The sequence below is a fragment of the Penaeus chinensis genome, chromosome 5, assembly GCF_019202785.1.
Source record: "Penaeus chinensis breed Huanghai No. 1 chromosome 5, ASM1920278v2, whole genome shotgun sequence".
Taxonomy (NCBI): Eukaryota; Metazoa; Arthropoda; class Malacostraca; order Decapoda; family Penaeidae; genus Penaeus; species Penaeus chinensis.
In genome coordinates, this window is record NC_061823.1 from 33705810 (window position 1) to 33718154 (window position 12345).

A 12345-nucleotide genomic window follows, 5' to 3' on the forward strand; every position below is an offset into this window, starting at 1 on the left:
TATATACACGTATATATACATATATAAGTATATATATACACGTATATATACATATATTTATATATATTTATATATACACTTATATGTGTGTTTGTGTGTGTATAGGTGTGTATGCGTATGTATATGTATGTATCAATCTATGTCTGATCATTACTTCCATGGTTGATGGGTTACCCACTATTTAACTTTCCCTTCAAACTTCAAATAAAGGCTGCTGCCTCCGTCACACCGCCACCCATTTGCCATTAGTGCCAAACATGAGGTGATGCAACTGCTGTTCCTGGCGGAATGGTGAGAAACCAGAGAATATTGCTATCCTTATAACAGGCCAATAAATAAATTGCCGAAAAGCTTAGAATGCGCCCATAATACAGTAGGTGGCTTAACTGGAAAGATTACTCATGCTACTTAACACATCCATTGCACGATACTATATCTGACTGACACCGTCAAAGCAAAGAATTGATGAGGGGGGGGGGGGGGAGCGTTATTCCAGAGTCGAGGATCCTTTGGCAGTAATTCAACCTCACTACGGAGTTTGGATGGGTCCATCGCCACAGTAAGACTGCAGAAACCAGTAACTCTTAGGACATCATGGAACGCTTCGCCAGCTATTGTGATAATTATGAATTCACAGGAAGGTCAATGGTTGTCAAGTTTTCATCATGAAGACCTTTCCAAGAAAAAAAAAAAAAAAAAAAATGTATATATATAATACAATCAGATTTCATACACAGTTTTTCTACTAGCACTTTCAGCATTATGTGATGCCAAAACAGTAAAATAGTGTGTATTCATTCCATATTCAACGCAAGCCCCTACCCAAACTTCCGACTCTTTTAAATGTACCGTGAAAAGAAGCTTCCATTTCATACAAAATTTACATGCCGATTCCTCGGTAGTATAGTGGTGAGTATCCCCGCCTGTCACGCGGGAGACCGGGGTTCGATTCCCCGCCGGGGAGGCTTTTCGTCAGCTGTGAGCTATAGTGGTGGCGTAATGTAATACAAATCTGCCAACTGCGAAAATATGAAAATATGGTGGTTGGCTAAATGATAAGTGACACCAGTGACAAGTGTTCTCAGGTTTAAAGAAGTACTGTTTACAATATTTTATACTGCACAGTATATATATTACATGAATAACATGCATAAAACAGGAAATTAATTAGATTCAGTTTCCAGTATATAACATGGATTATACCACGCGTTTGTATTCATACCTGTTATATACTTTCTATACACACATATATATAACTATATATATATAGGTATATATTTGTATATGTATATATACATACTAGGTGTGTATATGAATTTCCATACGTATATATAAGTATATATATTTATATTTGCACATCTGTGTATGTGTGTGTGTATGCGTATGTATGCGTGTATGTGTGTATTTGTGTGGCCTATATATCAATGTCTGATTATTACTTCTGTGGTTGATGGGTTATATATTTTTTAACCTTTCCTTTAAACCTCAAATAAGGGCTGCTGCCCCATCACACCGCCGCCCATTTGCCATTGGTGCCAAACATGGGGTTATGCAGCTGCTTTTCCTGACAGAATGGTAAGAAACCACACAATATTGTCATCATTCTAACAGACCAATAAATAAGTTGCCGAAAGCCTAGAATGCGTCCATACTACAGTAGGTGGCTTTTCTGGAAAGATTACTCATGCTACTCAATACACCCAGTGCATGATACCAAGGTCTATCTGACCAACACAGTCAAAGCAAAGCATTGTGACAAAGACGAGGATCAAGCCAGACTAGACCACAAGGACCAAAGGGAGCGTCATTCCAGAGTCGCCACAGTAAGACTACAGAAACCAGTAACCCCTGGGACATCATGGCACACTTCGTCAGCTATTGTGATGGTGATTATGTATGAATTCATGGGAAGCTGAATAACAGTCAAGGATTTCACCATGAAGACCTTTGCGAAGAAAAAGAAAAAGAAAAAGAAAAAAATATATATAATGAATTTCGTATTTAGTTATAGTACTGCACTTTTAGCATTATGTGTTGCCAAAACAGTAAATGTGTATTCATTCCATATTCAGCACAAGCTCCAACTTAAATTCCGACTCTTTTAAATGTACCTTGAAAACAAGCTTCCTATTCATACACATTATATATGCCGATTCCTCGGTAGTATAGTGGTGAGTATCCCCGCCTGTCACGCGGGAGACCGGGGTTCGATTCCCCGCCGGGGAGGCTTTTCGTCAGCTGTGGGCTATAGTTGAGATGAAATGCAGTGCAAATCTGCAGACTGCGAAAAGTAATATAAACATATGATGGAAAGCCATTGGTTTCTATGATAAGTGACACCAGTGATAAGTGTTCTCTGGTTTAAAGAAGTACTAATTACAATATTTTATACGACCTGAATAACATGTATAAAACTAGGAATTAGTTAGATTCAGTTTCAAGTATATAACAGCATGGATTATGTGAAGCTTTTGTATTCATACTTGTTATGTGCTTTATATATACGTATATACGTATAGAGGTATGTATATGTATATATATACGTGTATATATGTATATATTTATATATATACACATATGTGTGTGTGTGTGTGTATGCGTGTGTGTGTATGTATGTGTTTACGTGTGTATTTGTGTGGCCTACATATCAATCTCTGATCATTCCTTATATGGTTGATGGGTTATACACTTTTTAACTTTCCCTGCCCCCATCGCTGCCCATTTGCCATTGGTGCTAAACATGGGGTTATGCAAATGCTGTTCCTAACAGAATGGTAAGAAACCACACAATATTGCCATCATTCTAACAGACCAATAAATAAGTTGCCGAAAAGTCTACATACTACAGTAGGTGGCTTAACTGGAAAGATTACTCATGCTACCCAATACACCCAGTGTCTATCTGACACCAAGGTCTATCCGACTGACACTGTCAAAGCAAGGAATTGTGACAAGGACAACGATGAAGGCAGACTAGACTACCAGGACCAAAGGAAACGGTATTCCAGAGTCGCGGATCCTTCGGGAGTAATTCAACCTCGCCACGGAGTTTGGCTGGGTCCCCACAGAAACCAGTAACCCTTGGGACATCATGGCACGCTTCGCCAGGTGTTGTGATGGTGATAATGTCCGAAATCATAGGAAGCTGGATGGCAGTCAGGTTTCATCATGAGGACCTTTTCCAAGAAAAAAGAAAAGAAAAGAAAAGAAAAGGAAAAATAAACAGAAGGAATAGATAGGGGCCTCTCATGTAGCGAGGGCGGTGGGTAAACACTTTAGTTATCGGTAGCGGGCAACAGTATCAGGTAGCTGACAACAGTAGGGATAAAGGATGGGAGAACCTCTACCTGACCCAGTTGACATCAGATAAAGTTATATTATACATACATATATATATAAATATATATATATATATATATATATTACATGTATAAATGTATATATTAATATAGATACATAGATGTATGCATATGTATATAGACAATATATGTATAGATTTTTATTAAATATACACATACATACATATATGTATATATATATATACATAGCATGCAGAGATTTATATATTTATATAAACGAATGCATATGTATATATATACATATATAGTCGCGGATCCTTCGGGAGTAATTCAACCTCGCTACGGAGTTTGGCTGCGTCCGTCGCCACAGTAAGACTACAGAAACCAGTAACCCTTGGGCCATCATGGCACACTTCGCCAGCTATTGTGATGGTGATTATGTATGAATTCATGGGAAGCTGAATGGCAGTCATGGATTTCACCATGAAGACCTTTGCGAAGAAAAAGAAAAAGAAAAAAATATATATATAATGAATTTCATATTTAGATATTCTACTGCACTTTCAGCATTATGTGTTGCCCAAACAGTAAATGTGTTTTCATTCCATATTCAGCACAAGCCCCAACTCAAATTCCGACTCTTTTAAATGTACCTTGAAAACAAGCTTCCTATTCATACACATATTATATGCCAATTCCTCGGTAGTATAGTGGTGAGTATCCCCGCCTGTCACGCGGGAGACCGGGGTTCGATTCCCCGCCGGGGAGGCTTTTCGTCAGCTGTGGGCTATAGTTGAGATGTAATGCAGTGCAAATCTGCAGACTGCGAAAAGTAATATAAACATATGATGGAAAGCCATTGGTTTCTATGATAAGTGACATCAGTGATAGGAGTTCTCTGGTTTAAAGATGTAGAAATTATAATATTTTATACGACATGAATAGCATGTATAAAACTAGAAATTAGTTAGATTCAGTTTCCAGTATATAACAGCATGGATCATGTGAAGCTTTTAGTATTCATACTTGTTATGTGCTTTATATATACGTATATACGTAAAGAGGTATGTATATGTGTATATATACGCATATATGTCTATATTTATATATACACATATGTATTTGTGTATGCGTGTGTGTGTATGTATGTGTTTACGTGCGTATTTGTGTAGCCTACATATCAATCTCTGGTCATTCCTTCTATGGTTGATGGGTTATACACTTTTTAACTTTCCCTTCCAACCTCACATAAAAGCTGCTGCCCCCATCGCACCGCCGCCCATTTGCCATTGGTGCCAAACATGGGGTTATGCAAATGCTGCTCCTGACAGAATGGTGAGAAACCACACAATACTGCCATCATTCTAATAGACCAATAAATCAAGTTGCCGGAAAGTCTAGAATGCGCCCATACCACAGTAGGTGGCTTAACTTGAAAGATTACTCATGCTACCCAATACACCCAGTGTCTATCTGACACCAAGGTCTATCCGACTGACACCGCCAAAGCAAAGAATTGTGACAAGGACAACGCTGAAGGCAGACTAGACCACCAGGACCCAAAAGAGCATTATTCCAGAGTCGCGGATCCATCGGGAGTAATTTAACCTCGCTAGAGTTTGGCTGGGTCCCCACAGAAACCAGTAACCCGTGGGACATCATGGCACGCTTCGCCAGGTGTTGTGGTGATAATGTCCGAAATCATAGGAAGCTGAATGGCAGTCAGGTTTCATCATGAGGACCTTTTCCCAGAAAAAAGACAAGAAAAGAAAAGAAAAGGAAAAATAAACAGAAGGAATAGATAGGGGCGTCTCATGCAGCGGGGGCGGTGGGTAAACACTTTAGTTATCGGTAGCGGGCAACAGTATCGGTAGCTGACAACAGTAGGGAAAAAGGATGGGAGAACCTCTACTTGACCCAGTTGACATCAGATAAAGTTATATTATACATACATATATATATATATTACATGTATAAATTTATATATTTATATATACATAGATGTATACATATGTATATAGATAATACATGTATAGATTTATATCAAATATACACATACATACATATATATATACATAGCATGCAGAGATTTACATATTTATATAAACAAATGCATATGTATATATATACATATATAGTCGCGGATCCTTCGGGAGTAATTCAACCTCGCTACGGAGTTTGGCTGCGTCCGTCGCCACAGTAAGACTTCAGAAACCAGTAACTCTTGGGCCATCATGGCACACTTCGCCAGCTTTTGTGATGGTGATTATGTATGAATTCATGGGAAGCTGAATGGCAGTCATGGATTTCACCATGAAGACCTTTGCGAAGAAAAAGAAAAAGAAAAAAATATATAATGAATTTCATATTTAGATATTCTACTGCACTTTCAGCTTTAAGTGTTGCCCAAACAGTAAATGTGTATTCATTCCATATTCAGCACAAGCCCCAACTCAAATTCCGACTCTTTTATATGTACCTTGAAAACAAGCTTCCTATTTATACACATATTTTATGCCGATTCCTCGGTAGTATAGTGGTGAGTATCCCCGCCTGTCACGCGGGAGACCGGGGTTCGATTCCCCGCCGGGGAGGCTTTTCGTCAGCTGTGGGTTATAGTTGAGATGTAATGCAGTGCAAATCTGCAGACTGCGAAAAGTAATATAAACATATGATGGAAAGCCATTGGTTTCTATGATAAGTGACACCAGTGATAAGTGTTCTCTGGTTTAAAGAAGTACCAATTACAATATTTTATACGACCTGAATAACATGTATAAAACTAGGAATTAGTTAGATTCAGTTTCAAGTATATAACAGCATGGATTATGTGAAGCTTTTGTATTCATACTTGTTATGTGCTTTATATATACGTATATACGTATAGAGTTATGTATATGTATATATATACGTGTAGATATGTATATATTTATATATACACATATATGTGTGTGTGTATGCGTGTGTGTGTATGTATGTGTTTACGTGTGTATTTGTGTGGCCTACATATCAATCTCTGATCATTCCTTCTATGGTTGATGGGTTATACACTTTTTAACTTTCCCTGCCCCCATCGCTGCCCATTTGCCATTGGTGCCAAACATGGGGTTATGCAAATGCTGTTCCTAACAGAATGGTAAGAAACCACACAATATTGCCATCATTCTAACAGACCAATAAATAAGTTGCCGAAAAGTCTACATACTACAGTAGGTGGCTTAACTGGAAAGATTACTCATGCTACCCAATACACCCAGTGTCTATCTGACACCAAGGTCTATCCGACTGACACCGCCAAAGCAAAGAATTGTGACAAGGACAACGCTGAAGGCAGACTAGACCACCAGGACCCAAAAGAGCGTTATTCCAGAGTCGCGGATCCATCGGGAGTAATTTAACCTCGCTAGAGTTTGGCTGGGTCCCCACAGAAACCAGTAACCCGTGGGACATCATGGCACACTTCGCCAGGTGTTGTGGTGATAATGTCCGAAATCATAGGAAGCTGAATGGCAGTCAGGTTTCATCATGAGGACCTTTTCCCAGAAAAAAAAAGAAAAGAAAAGAAATAAAAAGGAAAAATAAACAGAAGGAATAGATAGGGGCGTCTCATGCAGCGAGGGCGGTGGGTAAGCACTTTAGTTATCGGTAGCGGGCAACAGTATCGGTAGCTGACAACAGTAGGGAAAAAGGATGGGAGAACCTCTACTTGACCCAGTTGACATCAGATAAAGTTATATTATACATACATATATATATATATTACATGTATAAATTTATATATTTATATATACATAGATGTATACATATGTATATAGATAATACATGTATAGATTTATATCAAATATACACATACATACATATATATATATACATAGCATGCAGAGATTTACATATTTATATAAACAAATGCATATGTATATATATACATATATAGTCGCGGATCCGTCAGGAGTAATTCAACCTCGCTACGGAGTTTGGCTGCGTCAGTCGCCACAGTAAGACTTCAGAAACCAGTAACCCTTGGGCCATCATGGCACACTTCGCCAGCTATTGTGATGGTGATTATGTATGAATTCATGGGAAGCTGAATGGCAGTCATAGATTTCACCATGAAGACCTTTGCGAAGAAAAAGAAAAAGAAAAAAATATATAATGAATTTCATATTTAGATATTCTACTGCACTTTCAGCATTATGTGTTGCCCAAACAGTAAATGTGTATTCATTCCATATTCAGCACAAGCCCCAACTCAAATTCCGACTCTTTTAAATGTACCTTGAAAACAAGCTTCCTATTCATACACATATTATAAACCGATTCCTCGGTAGTATAGTGGTGAGTATCCCCGCCTGTCACGCGGGAGACCGGGGTTCGATTCCCCGCCGGGGAGGCTTTTCGTCGGCTGTGGGCTATAGTTGAGATGTAATGCAGTGCAAATCTGCAGACTGCGAAAAGTAGTATAAACATATGATGGAAAGCCATTGGTTTCTATGATAAGTGACACCAGTGATAAGTGTTCTCTGGTTTAAAGAAGTACTAATTACAATATTTTATACGACCTGAATAACATGTATAAAACTAGGAATTAGTTAGATTCAGTTTCAAGTATATAACAGCATGGATTATGTGAAGCTTTTGTATTCATACTTGTTATGTGCTTTATATATACGTATATACGTATAGAGGTATGTATATGTATATATATACGTGTATATATGTATATATTTATATATATACACATATGTGTGTGTGTGTATGCGTGTGTGTGTATATATGTGTTTACGTGTGTATTTGTGTGGCCTACATATCAATCTCTGATCATTCCTTCTATGGTTGATGGGTTATACACTTTTTAACTTTCCCTGCCCCCATCGCTGCCCATTTGCCATTGGTGCCAAACATGGGGTTATGCAAATGCTGTTCCTAACAGAATGGTAAGAAACCACACAATATTGCCATCATTCTAACAGACCAATAAATAAGTTGCCGAAAAGTCTACATACTACAGTAGGTAGCTTAACTGGAAAGATTACTCATGCTACCCAATACACCCAGTGTCTATCTGACACCAAGGTCTATCCGACTGACACCGTCAAAGCAAAGAATTGTGACAAGACCAACGCTGAAGGCAGACTAGACTACCAGGACCAAAAAGAGCGTTATTCCAGAGTCGCGGATCCTTCGGGAGTAATTCAACCTCGCCACGGAGTTTGGCTGGGTCCCCACAGTATCCAGTAACCCTTGGGACATCATGGCACGCTTCGCCAGGTGTTGTGGTGATAATGTCCGAAATCATAGGAAGCTGAATGTCAGTCAGGTTTCATCATGAGGACCTTTTCCAAGAAAAAAGAAAAGATAAGAAAAGAAAAGGAAAAATAAACAGAAGGAGTAGATAGGGGCGTCTCATGCAGCGAGGGCGGTGGGTAGGCACTTTAGTTATCGGTAGCTGGCAACAGTAGGGATGGGAGAACCTCTACCTGACTCAGTTGACATTAGATAAAGTTATATTATACATATATATACATATTACATGTATAGTTTTTATTTTTATATACATACATAGATGTATGCATAAGTATATAGATAATACATATATAAATTTATATTATATACACATACACGTACATATATGTATACATAGCATGCAGAGATTTATATATTTATATAAACAAATGCATGTATATATATATATATATATATATATATATATATATATATTGCATGTATAGATTTATATGTGCATTTATCCATACATATATATATATATTTTGTATTTCATGTACAGATTCATAATACATATATATATATATACATATACATTTTCACTTATATATAGGGTTGTGATATGTTTAACAGAAAACCTGTTTGTTGATGCCTAGTTTGTGTTGATCCCAGCCAATTTTGACATGAATGGGTTTAAGGCTGGCAAGAAATACAAGCGCAGACGCATACGTACGAATAACATTATTATTGTTGTTGTTATTTACTTTACATAATTTATTTACAGTATTCATGCCTCATGCTGTTCATAATTGAAAATAATAGGATGGTACATGGGGTTATTTGATTCCAAGAGAGTACTTCAGGCCAGCTGGAAACGCTTTTCATTAAAGAGTTAACCTAATGTCACATGATTTAAACATTCAGATTTCATATATATTTTACTTATTCTACTTTCAGCATTATGCGATGCCTAAACAATAAATCCGTATTAATTAATATTTAAGGCATGTACTTACTTAAAAATTACGAAATTAATATATGTACCTTGAAAACAAGCTTCCTATTCATGCCTTCTCTAATCGCCGATTCCTAAAGAAACCAGTAACCCTTGGGACATCTTGGCACGCATCGCCAGCTATTGTGACAATGATAATGTCTAAAATCGTAGGAGGTTCAATGGTAGTCAGGATTTCCTCACTTGCCAAGAAAAAGAAATATATATATATATATAAAGTTATTCTACTTATTCTACTGCACTTTCAACATTATGTGATGCCAAAACAGTAAATGAGTATTCATTCCATATTCAATGCAAGCCCCTACTCAAAATTCCGACTCTTCTAAATGCATCTTGAAAACAAACTCCCTATTCATACAAGTATTAAATGCCGATTCCTCGGTAGTATAGTGGTGAGTATCCCCGCCTGTCACGCGGGAGACCGGGGTTCGATTCCCCGCCGGGGAGGCTTTTCGTCAGCTTTGGGTATAGTGGTTGTGTAGTGCAGTGCAAATCTACCGACCACGAAAAGTAAAAGGGCCATTTCTCTCTATAAGTTGTCTGGATTAAAGAAGTGATGATTACTATATATTATAATGCACATCAGAATATATACATACACATACACATCTATATGTATATACATACATACATGCATATATGTATGAAAAACTTGTATGAAAAAGTTTGCAGTATATGACTGCATAACGTATGGAACATGGATATACGCGTTTGTATTCATACTTATTATATACTTTACATGTACACTCATACACACACACACACATATATATTTATATATATATACATATACATACATACATATATATATGCTTATATATATATATGTAATAAATGATACAAAGCAAGGCCGGATGGTACGCTTCACACCCTTGGGAGGATGTAGGTACCCGCTTTACTTTCTCTTTTGACACTTTTGAAAAATTAAGTAAGCATCCGCCCTCGCACGGAGCCGCCGCATAAAAGGACATGTTTCGTCAGAGAGAGAGAGAGAGAGAGAGAGAGAGAGAGAGAGAGAGAGAGAGAGAGAGATAGAGAGACAGCAGACAGACTAAGCCACACAGGGTCCAGTTCCACCATATCTTCCTCGACCCCGGGGACAAGTGGAACTCTCGGGTGTTTCCACCTTCCTTAACAAACGACTCCTTTCATTCATCTGCACAAAGGACACCGTCTTTCGCTGATGTATATATATTTATGTGTATTTATATATATATTATATATATATATATATATATATACACACAACTTCGGGAGTGACATAACCTCGCGACAGTAAGCCTTTGGAAAAAAAACAATAACCCTTGGTACATCAAGGCACGCTTCGTTAGCTGCAGTGATGGTGATAATGTCCGGTATCATGGGAAGCTCAATGAAAATCAGGTTCTCATCATGAAGATCTTTGCCAAGAAAAAAAAAGGGCAGGTAGGGGCGTACCATGCGGCGAGGGAGGTGGGTAAGCACTTGTTGGGAATAAGGAAGGGAGAACCTCTGCCTTAGCCATAAAAATGCAACGAGATATTATCACAGTTATTTTCTGTAACGATCTCGAGAATCCGAAGGAATTCTCTACCAAATGACGCGGGGCTATCACTACGCATAGTAGGCCCTAGATGAGTGTTGTTATGGACCTGAAGAGTGAGAGAGGTGATTGTCTAATGTTATTATTTAAACAGGTTCCTCCGACCATCGCCACTCAGGAAGGTTACCTATGGAGGCTTGAATGGAGAGGCGATCCAGATACCATTGAAACATTTAGTTATATTGAGGGTAAAACACTCTTCCGTGTTGATACTATGGCTGATTATTTGGTTGTTTGGTTGTTTGCTTGTCGCGTGTGTTTTCTTTCGCGCGTGCTAGAGGCGTTTAGTTCCCGCCACCGAAGAAATGTCGGTGACCTCTCAGCATGGACGGTCACTTACCTCCGATCTTCGCGACATGTGAGTACACCGAGTATGATGGCTATACTGACTCTGTAAAATGTAGTTTCAATACATGTCATAATAGCTGGAATAGATAAAGTACCCACTGCAATAGACTTTGTTTTCAGTATCTTTTTATGTAGCTCATGAGCAAACCAGAAAGTCCAACACCCTTACTCTTCAACTGGTCAAGTACATAGCTTGGCGCCACACACTTCGGTGGCCCAACTTTCAGCGACCCGAACTCACGTAGTTACAACTCGCCTATATCATCGATTTTTTTTATGAGTATTTGTGAATATACATTTGGATTATGAAAATGCTAAATATGTATATATACGTACATGCATATGTGTATATATATAGATAAATATTACATGTATACATATATATTATATACGTATACGCACATGTATATAATATATATACACGTTACATGCATATATTTATTATGTATACATATATACATGCATACATATCGCAAAATTATTTATAAAGTATATATATTGTTGAGATGTATTCAACTGAAAACCTGATTCTTGATGTATGATTTATGATTTTTTCCCATTGCAGGAAGTATTAATCCCAGACTATTTTGACAGGGCTGGGCTCAATGGAACATTTTGTTTAAGGCTGGCAAGAAATATAAGTGCAGACACATATGCCGGAATAATGCTTATATTATTATTGTTGTTGTTTTTATAAATGTGTATTCATATAATGTTCAACGCAAACACCTACTAAAAAATACGACTCTTATAAATGTACCATGACAACAGACTTCCTATTTATGCCTATAATGATTGCCGATTCCTCGGTAGTATAGTGGTGAGTATCCCCGCCTGTCACGCGGGAGACCGGGGTTCGATTCCCCGCCGGGGAG

At 37.9% G+C, this 12345-nt stretch overlaps 6 non-coding genes across 6 annotated transcripts; all 6 read left to right on the forward strand.

Moving 5' to 3' along the window:
• The first annotated feature begins 2154 nt into the window (after nucleotides 1–2154).
• Nucleotides 2155–2226, forward strand: Trnad-guc. The gene has a single exon. It is a non-coding gene; the product is annotated as a tRNA-Asp (tRNA).
• Nucleotides 2227–3995: 1769 nt separating this feature from the next.
• On the forward strand, nucleotides 3996–4067 carry Trnad-guc. The gene has a single exon. It is a non-coding gene; the product is annotated as a tRNA-Asp (tRNA).
• Nucleotides 4068–5821: 1754 nt separating this feature from the next.
• On the forward strand, nucleotides 5822–5893 carry Trnad-guc. Its single transcript has one exon. It is a non-coding gene; the product is annotated as a tRNA-Asp (tRNA).
• A 1724-nt stretch (nucleotides 5894–7617) lies between these two features.
• On the forward strand, nucleotides 7618–7689 carry Trnad-guc. The gene has a single exon. It is a non-coding gene; the product is annotated as a tRNA-Asp (tRNA).
• A 2226-nt stretch (nucleotides 7690–9915) lies between these two features.
• Trnad-guc lies at nucleotides 9916–9987 on the forward strand. Its single transcript has one exon. It is a non-coding gene; the product is annotated as a tRNA-Asp (tRNA).
• Nucleotides 9988–12273: 2286 nt separating this feature from the next.
• On the forward strand, nucleotides 12274–12345 carry Trnad-guc. Its single transcript has one exon. It is a non-coding gene; the product is annotated as a tRNA-Asp (tRNA).